Raw genomic sequence first — 14,642 nt, 5'->3', positions numbered from 1 at the left:
AAAGTCAATCAAAAGGACACATATTGTATGATCTCACTTACATAAAATGACAAGAGTAGGCAAATATAGAGGCTAAATTTTTTTAGTGGATACCAGGGGTAGGAGGGAGGGGAAGGGAAAATATTTCTTGAGAAGTAGTGAGTTACTTTTTAGAGTAATGGTAAATTTGAAATTAATTAAGGGTAATTGTTGTGCAACTGATTAATGTAATTGATATCATTGTGCTGTACACCTAAAAAACATTGAACTGGCAAATGTTGTGATCAAACAAAAAAAGCCAAACCCACTGCAATTGAGTCAATGCCAACTCATAGCGGCTCTATACGGCAGAGTAGAACCACAGGGTTTCAAAGGCTGTAAATCTTTACAGATGCCAGCTGCCACATCTTTCTCCCACAGAGCGGCTGTTCGGTTTGAACCACTGAACTTTTGGTTAACAGCTGAGTGCTTTAACCACCGTACCACCAGTGGTGATATATCTATATATATTTACAAAAAAAAAAAAAAGAACAGCTGTTGAGACCACTTAGATACAACCAAACACCTCACAGGATTTGTTTTCTTGGTTAGGAGGTTTATGGTCATAGTTTTGAGGGACATCTCAATCAAGCAGCCTAATATTGTTTCTCTGTACTTTTGTTCTACCTCCTAGTTTATAGTGTAGTGCCTGGGGTCTTAAAAGGTAGCATGTGGCCATCCAAAGTGCAACGATAGGTCTCCTTTCACCTGGAGCACCAGAGGAAGGAGAGTCAGGAGCTGGAGGAGGAAATGGATTGTGTATCTGGTTGCCTTCATGAATGACTGCCTCTTTGCCATGAGACCAGAAGAACTGGATGGTGCCTGGCCATCATTACTGATCATTTTGATCAAAGGGCCTATAGAAGAATCCTGATGAAAAGGGGGAAGAATGTAGAATGGAATATAAAAGTTCTTAATGGAATCCAGATGTTCTGGAGCCATCGAGGCTGGATCAACCCCCAAAACTATTGCCCTGAGCTAGCCTTTAAACTTTAAACCTTAAACCAAAACTATTCCCTGAAGTCTTTGGAATAAAAAATAGTTTATCTTAAAAACTAAACTATGTCTGCCTTGAAAATTGTGCTCTTTTAAATAGTTATCTCTGTGAGATCAATTTGACTTAGCAACTCATAGGGTTAGATGAGAAGCTTAGGGGGCAGTGAGTCTAAGTCAAGGGTGCTGGAACAATCTGGAGAAGGATGATGAGAATGCTTATACAACTTGAAGAATGTAATCAATGTTGTACATTGAGGTGCACATGCAGAAATTGTTGAAATGGTGCATGACTGGGAATTGTTGCTGTTATTGTTAGGTGCCATCTGGTCAGCTTTGACTCATAGCAAACCTATGTACAACAGAAGGAAACTCTGTCTGGTCCTGCGCCATCCTCATAATCTTTGCTATGTTTGAGCCCATTGTTGCAACCACTGTGTCAATCCATCTCATTGGGTGTCTTCCTCTTTTTCACTAACCCTCTACTTTACCAAGTATGATGTTCTTCTCCAAGGACTGGTCCCTCCTGATAACATGTCCAAAGTACACGAGACAAGTTTCACCATCCTGGCTTCTAAGGAGCATTCCGTCTGTACTTCTTCCCAGACAGATTTCTTCATTCTTCTGGCAGTCCATGGTATATTCAATATTCTTTACCAATACCATAATTCAAAGGCATCAATTCTTCTTTAGTCTTCCTTATTCATTGACCAACTTTTACATGCATATGAGGATTTAAAATACTATGGTTGGGTCAGGCATACCTTAGTTCTAAATAGGACAACTTTGCTTTTTAGTACTTAAAGAGGTCTTGTGCAGCAAATTTGCCCAATGCAATGAGTCTTTTGATTTCTTGACTGTTGCTTCCATGGGCATTTACTGGGGATACAAACAAAATAAAATGGTTGACAGCTTCAACCTTTTCTCCATTTATCATGATATTGCTTATTTTTCTGGGTGTTAGGATTTTTTGTTGAGGTGTAATCCATACTAAAGTCTGTAGTCTTTGATTTTCATCAGTAAGTCCTTCAAGTCCTCTTCACTTTCAGCAAGAAGGTTGTGTTATCTGCATAAGTTGTTAATGAGTCTTCCTTCAATCCAGACGCCACAGTCTTCTTCATATAGTCCAGCTTCTCAGGTTATTTGCTCAACATACAGATTGAATGAGTATGGTGAAAGGATGCAACACTGACACATATCTTTCCCAACTTTAATCTATGCAGTATTCCCTTGTTCTGTTGGAGCCGCCACCTCTTGATCTATGTGCACATTCCTCATAAGCACAATTATGTATTCTGGAACTTCCATTCCTCACAAATGTTATTCATAATTTGTTATGATCCACACAGTGGAATGCCTTTGCATAGTCAATAAAACACAGGTAAACATCTTTATGGTATTCTCTGCTTTTGGCAAAGATCCATCTGATATCAACAATGATATATCCCTTGCTCCATGTCCTGTTCTGAATCAGGCTTGCACTTCTGGCAGTTGCCTGTCAATGTATTGCTGCAACCACTTTTGAATGATCTTCAGCAAAATATTACTTGTATGTGGTATTAATCACATTGCTAGATAATTTCTGCATCCTTTTGGATCACCTTTCTTTGGAATGGGCACCAATATACATCTTTTCCAGTTGGTTGGCCAGGCAGCTGTCCTCCAAATTTTTTGACATAGAAGAGTGAGTATTCGTGTGTTGAAACATCTCAATTGGGACTCTGTCAATTTCTGGAGGCTTGTTTTTTCTATTCCCTTCAGCTCAGCTTGGACTTCTTCCTTCAGTGCCGTGGGTTCTTACTCATATGCTGACTTCTGAAATGGTTGAATGTCAACCAATTCTTTTTGACTGTGGATATTTCCACCAATAAATAAATGAATAATATAGAATAAAAAAAAAAAGAAAGAACTGCCTACACAGAAGGAAGAAGATGAAGTTACACAGAAGGAAGAAGATGAAGTTGCACTGAAGACATTCACAAAAACAAGGCTCCAGGAACTGACAGAATACCAGTTGAGATATTTAAACAAAGGGATGCAACCCTAGAAACTTACTTGTATATGTGAAGAAATTTGGAAGACAGTTACTTGAGCAATCAATTGGAAGAGATCCATATTTGTGCCCAGTCTAAAGAAATGCAATCATTTGGAAAGAATAAATTATCAAATAATATCATTAATGTTACATACTAGCAAAATTTTTGCTGAAAATAGTTCAGAAGAGACTGTAGCTATACAAAAACAGGGAACCTGCCAGAAATTCAAGAAGGATTCAGAAGAGGACATGGAACAAGGGATATCATTGTTGATGTCAGACAAATCTTGCCTGAAAACAACTGTTTTATTAATTAATCAAAGGCATTCAATTGAATCATAAGAAATTATGGCTAACAGTACAAAAATGCAAATTCTAGTACACTTGATTGTGCTCCTGTGGAACCAGTGCACATATCAAGAAACAGAACAAAGGGGTATACTGCCTGGTTTAAAACTGGAAAACATGTGCACTAAGGCTATATCCTTTCACTTTACTTTGAAATAATCTGAGAAGCTGGATTTTATGAAGAAGAATGTGACATGAGGATTAGAGGAAGACTCTTTAACAACTTGCAATGTTCAGGAAATAAATATGACTTGCAGCATTTACTGATGAAGGTAAAACACTACAGCCTGAGTATGAAGAAAACAAAAATCCTCACAACTGGTCTGACAAATAACATCAAGATAAATGGAGAAAAATTGAAGTTTTCAATGATTTCATTCCACTTCGATCAACAACCAATATTCAGGGAATCGACAGTCAAGAAATCAAACAACGTAATATATTAGGGAAATCTGCTGTACGAGACCTCTTTTAAGTTTTAAAATGCTAAGAAGTCACTTTGTTGACTAAGGTATATATTGTAGATTGAATTGTGTCCCCCCAAAATGTGTGTCCAGTTGGCTGGGCTATGATTCCTAGTATTGTGTGATTGTCCACCATTTTGTCATCTGACATGATTTTCTTAAGTGTTGTAAATCCTACCTCTATGATGTTAATGAGGTAGGATTCAAGGCAGTTATGTTAATAAGGCTGGATTCAATCTACAAGACTAGGTTGTGTCTTAAATTAATCTCCTTTGAGATATAAAAGAGAGAAGCAAGCAGAGAGATGGGGGACCTAATGCCACTAAGAAACAAGAGCCATGAGAAGAGCGCATCCCTTAGACCTGGGGTCCTTGAGCTGAGAAGATCCTCGACTGGCAAAGATTGATGATAAAGACCTTCCCCCAGAGCTAACAGAGAGAGAAAGCCTTCCCCTGGAGCCAGCACCCTGAATTTGGGGTTCTAGCCTCACAGACTATGAGAGAATAAATTTCTATTTGTTAAAGCCATTCACTGTGCTATTTCTGTTATAGCAGCACTAGATAACTAAGAAAGTGTGCTTGACCCAAGCCATGCTCTTTTCAATTGCCTGATTGTTGTTGTTAGGTGCCATCGAGTCAGTTCTGACTTATAGCGACCCTATGCACAACAGAATGAAACACTGCCCAGTCCTGTGCCATCCTTACAATCGTTGTTATGCTTGAGCTCATTGTTGCATCCACTGTGTCAATCCACCTTGTTGAGGGTCTTCCTCTTTTCCACTGACCTTGTACTCTGCCAAGCATGATGTCCTTCTCCAGGGACTCATCCCTCCTGATAACATGTCCAAAGTACGTAAGACGCAGTTTCTCCATTCTTGCCTCTAAGGAGCATTCTGGTCACACTTCTTCCAAGACAGATTTGTTCGTTCTTTTCAATATTCTTCGTCAACACCAGAATTCAAAGGTGTCAACTCTTCTTCTGTCTTCCTTATTCACTGTCCAGCTTTCAGATGCATATGATGTGATTGAAAATACCATGGCTTGAGTCAGATGCACCTTAGTTTTCAGGGTGACACCTTTGCTCTTCAACACTTTGAAGAGGTCCTTTGCAGCAGATTTGCCCAATGCAATGCGTCTTTTGATTTCTTGACTGCTGCTTCCATGGCTGTTGATTGTGGATCCAAGGAAAATGAAATCCTTGACAACTTCAATCTTTTCTCCATTTATCATGATGTTGCTCATTGGTCCAGTTGTGAGGATTTTTGTTTTCTTTATGTTGAGGTGTAATCCATACTGAGGGCTGTGGTCTTTGATCTTCATTAGTAAGTGCTTCAGGTCCTCTTCACTTTCAGCAAGCAAGGTTGTGTCATCTGCATAACGCAGGCTGTTAATGAGTCTTCTTCCAATCCTGATGCCCCGTTCATCTTCATATAGTCCAGCTTCTCTCGTATTATTTGCTCAGCATACAGATTAAATAGGTATGGTGAAAGAATACAACCCTGACGCACACCTTTCCTGCCTCTAAACCAATCAGTATCCCCTTGTTCTGTCCGAACAACTGCTTCTTGATCTATGTAAAGGTTCCTCATGAGCACAATTAAGCATTCAGGATCCCCATTCTTCGTAGTATTATCCATAGTTTGTTATGATCCACACAGTCGAATGCCTTTGCATAGTCAATAAAACACAGGTAAACATCCTTCTGGTATTCTCTGCTTTCAGCCAGGATCCATCTGAGATCAGCAATGATATCCCTGGTCCCATGTCCTCTTCTGAAATCAGCCTGAATTTCTGGAAGTTCCCTGTCGATATACTGCTGCAGCCGTTTTTGAATGATCTTCAGCAAAATTTTGCTTGCGTGTGATATTAATGATTAATGATACTGTTCTATAATTTCCACATTCGGTTGGATCACCTTTCTTGGGAATAGGCATAAATATGGATCTCTTCCAGTCAGTTGGCCAGGAAGCTGTCCTCCATATTTCTTGGCATAGACAAGTGAGCACCTCCAGTGGTGCATCTGTTTGTTGAAACATCTCAATTGATATTCCATCAATTCCTGGAGCCTTGTTTTTCACCAATGCCTTCAGAGCAGCTTGGACTTCTTCCTTCTTCCTTCCATCGATGGTACTGAAGGAATTGTCTGATATGCGTGTGAAAACTAGACATTGAGAAAGGAAGACAGAAGAATTCATGCATTTGAATTGTGATGTTGGCAAAGAATACTGTATGTATTAAAGGCTGTCATAAAAACAAACATATCAGTCTTAGAAAAAATATAACCAGAATGTTCCTTAGAAGTGAGGATGGCAAAACTTCAGCTTGTTTAGACGTGTTTTCAGCAAAAACCAATGGCTAGATTGGGACTTCCTGTTTGGTGAAGTGAAGTGTCAGTGAAAACAAGGGAAATACTCAATAAGATGGAATGGCACATTAGTTACAACAATGGAGTCAAAAGTACCAATTGTCATGAAGATGGCAGACAATTGGGCAACAATTCCTTCTGTTATATATAAGGTTGTCATGAGTCAGAGCCAACTTGGTTTATAGCATTGTTCAAATCCTCTATTCATTGCTCTTCTTTCTAGCTGTTTTATTCATTGTTAATAGTGGTGTATTAAAATCTCCACCTATTATTTGAGAACCGTCTTTTTCTCCCTTTATTTACTTCAGTGTTTGCCTTATATATTTTGGGGCTCTGATGTGCAGTGCATCCATATTTTAAATTGTTACAGATTTTTGATGAATTTACTCTTTTATCATTATATAGTGTCTCTCTTTATATCTTATAACAGATTTTGACTTAAAGTTTATTTAATCTGATGATAGGATCACCACCCTAGATGTTTTGGTGACTATTTCCATCCTTTCACTTTCTATTTGTGTCTTTAGGCTTAAGATGTGATTTTTGTAGACAGAAAGATCATGGGTTTTTTAAAAAAAACTTTTATGCAACTATCTACCTTTTCATTGAAATGTGTAGTTCATAGTAAATGCTGCTAGGAAAGAGATTCTTCTGTCATTTTGCTATTTGCTTTCTGTGTGGCTTATACTCATTTTTCTCATTTCTTCTAATACTGTCAAATTTTGTGTATTATGTCTTTTTTTTAGTCAATTATTTTTATTCCCTTCTCTTTTCATTTTGTGTGTATTTTTTAGTTGTTTCTTTGTGGTTACCATGATAATGATACCTAACATGTTACATTTATAACAATCTGATTTACATTTACACTAACTAAAATTCAATAACTGTTATGGATTGAATTGTGCCGCCTCCCCCAATATGTTTTGTAAGTCCTATATCTGTGTTTCCACCATGTGTCTGTCAGTTTGTCATACTGTGGTGGCTTGGGTGTTGCTGTGATACTGCAAGATTTGCCAATGATATTTTAAACACCAGCAGGTCACCCTTGGTGGACAGGTTTCAGCTGAGCTTTCAGATGAAGATAGTCTCAAAAGAAGGATGTGGAGCTCTACTTCTGAAAAAATTGGCCAGTGAGAACCTTATGGATAGCAGCAGAACATTGTCTGATATAGTGCTGGAAGATGAGACCCTCAGGTTGGAAGGCACTCAAAATACCACTGGGGAAGAACTACCTCCTTAAAGTAGAGTTGACCTTAATGATGTGGATTGCGTCAAGCTCTCAGGACTTTCATTTGCTGATGTAGCATGACTCAAAAGGAGAAGAAACAGCAAACATCCTGTAATAATCAGAAGGTGGAATGTACGAATTATGAACCTGGGTGTCTTGGTCATGTAGTGCTGCCATAACAGAAATACCACAAATGGATGGCTTTAACAAAAAGAAATTTATTTCTTCACGGTAAAGTAGGCTAAAATTCCAAATTCAGGGCATCAGCTCCAGGGGAAGGCTTTCTCTCACTGTCAGCCTTCTCATCAATCTTCCCCTGGATTAGAAGTTTCTCCACGCAGGGACCCCATATTCAAAGGACACGTTCTTCTCCTGGCACAGCTTTATTGGTGGTACAAGTTCCCCAACTCTCTGCTTCTCTTTCCTTTTTTATCTCTTGAGAGATAAAAAGTGGTACAGGCCACATCTCAGGAAAACTCCCTTTACGTTGGATCAGGGATGTTACCTGGTAAAGGTGTTACAATCCCACCCTAATCCTCTTTAACATAAAATTACAATCACAAAATGGAGGACAACCGCAGAATACTGGGAATCATGGTCTAACCAAGTTAATACACACATTTTGGGAGGGAACCTAATTCGATCCATAACACTAGGAAAATCAAAAGTAGTCAAAAAATGAAATGGAATGCATAAAGATCAATATCCTAAGCAAGAATGAGCTTAAATGGACTGGTGTTGGCTATTTTGAATTGAAACTCCACTTAAAAACAAATTTTATACTTTGGATCTTCTTAATATTTTGAAAGAATTCATCAGAAAAAGAGCAAGAGAAATGGAAAAAAATACCTTATTTTTGTCTTCGTCTCATGGAGATGATAATAACCACCTAAAAGTAATCTTAAAGCTAATCTTTCTAAACAGTGACTTAAATATTGTAAATATTTTTTATTTAAAATTTGTCTTTTTAGATTACTAAAAACAACATAAGGTATCATTGATTTCTCTTACCAATCACACTTTCAGCTAATTCTTTTCTTTTTTTTATTATAAACATTTAATATTTTGTGTTATTTTTATGACCAACTTTCAGATATTAGTCTATTATTTTTAGGAGTATTTAAAACATATGATGAATGAATGATTCTTCTCTCATAATTATAAAAAAACAAAGCTAATGTATAGTTTATTTATCCTAGGACTCTCTAGATAATCCCAAAGAGAAATACTTAGCAAATGTAAGAATCTTTAACTGTCACTATTCAGGCATCAGGGAATGTACATTTTCAGGAGAGAAAAACTCAAATTAAAATAAGAATGTATTATTTCTACCAATATGTTTGGTAAGGTTTAATAAAGTTTCAGTGACAACAAGGGAAAAAAAATCTCAGTAAGATAGCAAATAACAACAACATCATTTCATGCTAACAGACAGGTCCTTCAATTTTGGAAATATGCAAGAAAGCTAATTTTGAAGTATTTTTCAACTCACCTCATTCAAGGAGAAATGTCTTAAAATAATGACTGTATCATTTTCCTGACTAGAGCATTCTACTCATAACTGTCCTTACAGCCTCAATTATCTGCTTATTTCTGAGACTATAGATAATAGGATTTAGGAAAGGAGGGACTATAGAATAGAACGCAGAGATAACCATGTCCTGAGTTGTAGGTGAATTGGAGGTTGGCTTTAGATAGACCGTAATGCCTGAGACGACAAAGACTGTCACCACAAGAATGTGAGGAACACAGGTAGAAAAGACCTTTCCTCGCTCTCCTCTGGTTGGAAGCTTGAGCACAGCAGAAAATATGTGAATATAAGACATGATGATGAAGATAAAGCAGCCACCTGCAATAACCACTACAGAGACAAAAATTACAATCTCATTGCTTGAAATGTCAGAGCAGGAGAGTTTGAGTAGAGATGGGACATCACAGAAGAACTGATGGACCACATTGGAATGACAGAAGGACAACCGGAATGCATTGCCAGTGTGCACACCTGCATAGATCAGACCACTGAATACGGTGGCCAGTGTCATTTGGACACAGGCCCGAGGGTTCATGATCACAGGGTAGTGGAGGGGTTGGCAGATGGCCACATAGCGGTCACGGGCCATGATGGTGAGAAATAGCAGCTCTGCAGAAGCAAACAAAATCACAAGGAAGATCTGAGCTGCACATCCAACTTGGAGATTACCCTGTTGTCAAGCAGGAAGATGACACATGCCTTGGGTACAGTGACGGAAATGTAGCACATGTCCAGGACAGACAGATTTCTAAGGAAGAAATACATGGGAGTGTGAAGACTCTGGGCGAGAGTGGTTACTGTGACAACGAGAAGGTTCCCCAGCAGGGTTGCCAAGTACATCATGAGGAATAACATGGCGTGCAAGACTCTGAGCTCCCACACATCAGAAAACCTCATAAGCAGGAATTCAGTGACTGTGGTAGAGTTGGGCATCTTTGGGTACTTGGCTTTGAATAGCAGAGACAGAGGCAAATAATCCCCCCCAAAAAAGGAAAATAATAGTGTAGAAAGAAATTAGCCTAAATATGCTTATTGTCTCACATTTAGTTTATTGTCACATTTATCCAATTTTATTCTCTCTAGTAGATATTGGTTAGTAGTTGTTAGTTGCCGTAGAGTTGCCTCTGACTTGTGGAGATCTCACGTACACAGAATGAATCACGGGCCGGTTCCCTGCCATCCTCATCAACACCGGCGTGCTTGAGTCCATTGTTGCTTTTCAACCTTTCTCATTCTCCAGCACTGCACCAGAAAATATTTTGTTGTGATCCACAGAGTTTTCATTGGATGATTTACTGAAATAGTTTGCTAAATCTTTCTTCCTAGTCTGTCTAAGTCTGGAAGCTCCACTGAAACCTGCATACCATGATGGAATTTGAAATACCGATGATGTAGCTTGCAGCATCAAAGCTGTATGACTATATGAAAACCACCATAGGACAACAAACTGACACACAGGTGGTGAATTGGTTAGTAGGAAATAACACTTTGACACTTTTTGCTGCTTTACTCCTTATTACTTGTGAAACCTATTTCCAATATGTTGTTGTAGTGTGCCATTGAGTAGATTTTGACTCATAGTGACCTTATAGGATAGAGTAGAACTGCCCCATCGGGTTTCCAAGAAGCAGTTAGTGAGCTCAAACTGCTGACCTTTTGGTTAGTAGCCAAGCTTTTAACCACTTCGCCATCGGGGCTGCTTAACCCCATATTACATGCTGTAATTTTCTTTGTAACTCCACAAATTAGGGAGTAATATACACAGTTTTAAAATAAAAATACTGGGACACTGAAAGATCAAGGAAATTATTAAGCCACGGAAATAATGTAAGAGCACGAATTCAAATCCAGGTTTGTGTTCTCTAATGTCATAATGCCACGTTTCCTCCACTAGAGACATTGATCCTAGTTAGCTTCACCTGCTTCCCACCACTCCAGTCCGCGGTATTCAAGCAAGATGACCATTAATTTGTTTGATTCCATTTCTGCCTTCTGAGTACTGTAGAAACCATGAAAGCTCAATTTTTGGATTAAATTAAATCATGGATAAAATGTTCCCTTGATTTTCTCATTATTGAGTATTAAGTTAACCATGGGAACGGTTTAAAATCATTTTCTATATTGCTCCATATATCTTGACCGTGCCCAACTGTGTATTATGACTCATTGGACAATGTTTAATGATATGTATTTTTACCCACTGAGTAGAATAAAATATTGATGTTGCCACAACCTCTTCTCAATATGAACATACCTTGTTATACAATAAAAAAGAGATGTTATCCCAGTGTTTTAATTATTTAAATATAAAACAACTATGTATTTTCATTCATCCCTTCTCCCTAAAATGAATTCCTTTGTACCTAAAGGTTAATTCACCAGCTCTAGCCTTCATTTTCTCTCCTCTTTCACTGATGTTAATCTCCCTATTGTAAACAAAGCCACTGCCTTCCAGTCAATTTCGACTCATAGCCACCCTGTAGGACAGAGTAGAACTGCCCCAATGGGTTTCCAAGGCTGTAATCTGTACAGAAGCAGACTGCCACATCTTTCTCTCGCAGAGCGGCTGGTGGATTTGAACCACTGACCTTTCGGTTAGCAGACAAGCACTTTAACTACAGCACCGCCAGGGCTCCTCCCCCCAGTTACACTCCTTTGGAAGTTTATCACCTATCTTCGTACACTCCTTGAGCTTACATAAACGATTAAGTTCCTTTGATCGAAACATCCATTTCTGAAACTCTGATTTGTTAACTTACTAACTTCTTTTGCTCCTATCTCTTTTTATTAGCCTTTCAAATAGTGTTACATCTATTCATCTCTGTTTTGTCTTCAAACTTAAAAATATGTATCTTTGCCATCATATGAGCATCTGATTCCAATGATATCTTCATCAGACGATTAAGTGACAGCTTCCTCCGTCTTCAGATTCTTGTTGTTTTTAGGTGCTATTGAGTCGGTTCTGACACATAGCTACCTTATAAGACAGAGTAGAACTGCTTCACAGGCTTTCCAAGGCTGTAAATCTTTACTGAAGCCGGCTGCCACATCTTTCTCCTGCAGAGTGGCTAGTGGGTTCTAACCACTGACCTTTTGGTTAGCAGCCCAGTTCTTAACCACTGCACCACCAGGGCTCAACCTGTAACCATTGAGTCGATTCCAACTCTTAGCAACTCTATAGGACAGAGTAGAACTCCCCCATAGGGTTTCCAAGGAGTAGTTGGTGGATTTGAACTGCTGGCCTTTTGGTTAGCACCCAAGCTCTTAACCACTGGAGTATGCCACGAGGATTTCCTCCTCTGTTGCCACATCCTTTACTCTCCTGAGATTCTCCTGCGTATTTTATTGTCACTCATTCTGTTGAAATACATTTAAGCTGTTCTTCCTCAATAACTATTTCAAAATTGCATCATTATTACAATCCAAAATCTTTAGCTTGGAATTCTGCTTTTCTGCCTCCTCTTCTCCCCCACTCCTTCTTTCTCTTCTTCTTTATTTTGCAATCACCTATTCTTCCAACTCTATCTTCTTCCTTTCTTTTGAAACCTAATTAATGTTTTTCTCTTATCCTTTACTGTGATTGCAGGCATAGGCGTCATAATTTTGGCAAGTATATTAGCTCTATTTCGATAATAATTAAAAAAATAAAACCACCCTAAATGATCTCAGATTTAATGTATGCTTTTCTGATTTTTGGTAACACTTCATTTGAAGTGTTCTTTTAAAAATATATCACACACAACTTAAAATTAATGGGATTTGAATGCATGTTTTAGATCTCCGCCAGAGTTATAAAATACTTGAGGTTCTGTCAATATGTTAATAAACTAAGATCAACATACATGCAATGTATAGCTTAACTGAAATACCGAGGAAAATAAGTTCCTCAAGCACTATCTCCAAGAACACTGCCCGCATGAATTTATATTTATAGAAATTTCAAATAGTAGCTCTCTGCAAATTTTATAAAAATCCTTAAAATATATTCTTTTGGATCTTTTACTTGATAAGCTATGTACTTATGCTTTATATTTTGTTTTCATTTTTACTCTTTGAATTTGTTAACTGTAATATTTTTCTTACCATAAATGTGCATTTCATTATCTTACAGGTAAGAACTGCATAGGAATGATAACCTCACTTGAAAATGTGATGGATGGATTGATTGATTTATTCATAATTCACTAATTTAACCTCAATGAATCTTAACAGTTCTAGAAAATAAGAATGGCTTTTAATGTATTTTACTGCAACTTATGATGCATGGAATTTGTGGAAGTTAGTAATTATTTAATAATATTATCAAGCTGGGTAAGTTGAAACATGTTGTTTTTTCTGGTTTTGTAAAAATATTGTAATTTTTTTCCCGTGCAATCTGGACATATTTCTGTGCTTAAATAAGCCGATACATAAAGGTATTGTTTTCTGCACATTTGCAGAATATACGGATTACTGGTAATGGGTGTGTAGTTCACGGATGTTGTACTCACACACAATTTCTGTTTTTTTACTGTCACCATACCAGCCCTGGTGGCGCAGTGGTTAAGAGCTATGGCTACTAACTAGAAGGTCGGCAGTTCAAATCCACCAGTGGCTCCTTGGAAATCTTATGGGCCAGTTCTACTCTGTCCTACAGGGTTGCTATGAGTTGAAATTGACTTTGACACCAGCAGGTTATACGTGATGAAGGATTAACATGTATTTTTCAACTTTTACTAGAATAATTGCAGGCTTGTAGCCTAAAGGCTTACCATACCTTAAAGAGCAGCACACGTTCTCCTGGATTTACACAAATAGTTTCCTTACTAACGTGAAACAGCAGAATGTGCATTTCCAGGTCTGCGTATCCTTGCGCCCTCAGCTTCATACCCGCAATGGAAAATTTGCCATGTTGTCACATTTCACATTCTGGTTTCCCTTCTCCCTTTTTCTCTTACCATTGTAAACACATGTAACATATAAAATCCTGTTAATGCCAGAAGGTAAAGGCAGGTGTACTTTTCAGACGGATCACATATTTGCAAGACTAAAAGTTTTTTGCTTTGTTTTGCTGCTCTTTATTTCAGGGCCTTTTGAAATGGTTCACTAAGTAGATTTTCTATTGTTGTTTTATATCAACCTATTTACTGAAAATTTATAGATATAATTACAAGAGCGACTAGGATAAAAACAGCTACACCAGTGTTTATAAGTTTCTCTACCCTAATTTTGCCACTTTCATTCTGAAGGTTTAGTTTTTTAAGGTAATTGCTTAACAATTCCTCCCACTAAAGTTCATATCAGACTTCTACTACCATATTCTAGAAATGCAACAGGCCTTCACAGTCAGAAAAGAGAGTGAGCAATCTTTGTTATCAGATGCTCACCAATTAATTTTAGGTTTCTACCTTGAAGTTCTATGTTGCAGCTTAGCAAAGCTGAGACTATATTATGTTCAGGGGAACATATGTTTTGCATTCTGACCCTGCCATTTCCTTGCTATGTAGCTATGATGAGCCTCCAAAACATTTCTCAGCCTTGGTTTCCTTGTCTATAAATTTTTAAAGAAAATCTATGTTATGAATTTTATATTTGTACAACACATTCCAAATAGAAAGAAACTCCAAATGGTAGTTATGTTGGGGCAAAATAAATAAGAATTACGGATAACTGACAGAAGGA

General features: G+C 37.8%; 1 pseudogene; it reads right to left on the bottom strand.

The window, feature by feature from the left end:
* Positions 1–8,727: 8,727 nt before the first annotated feature.
* LOC111748616 (olfactory receptor 14C36-like) lies at positions 8,728–10,572 on the bottom strand (annotated as a pseudogene).
* Between the last annotated feature and the right edge of the window lie 4,070 nt (positions 10,573–14,642).

The sequence above is a fragment of the Loxodonta africana genome, chromosome 2 (assembly GCF_030014295.1).
Source record: "Loxodonta africana isolate mLoxAfr1 chromosome 2, mLoxAfr1.hap2, whole genome shotgun sequence".
In the NCBI taxonomy this organism is placed as follows: Eukaryota; Metazoa; Chordata; class Mammalia; order Proboscidea; family Elephantidae; genus Loxodonta; species Loxodonta africana.
Note: the sequence above shows the minus strand (reverse complement) of the source record. Positions and strands in the feature narration are given on the sequence as shown.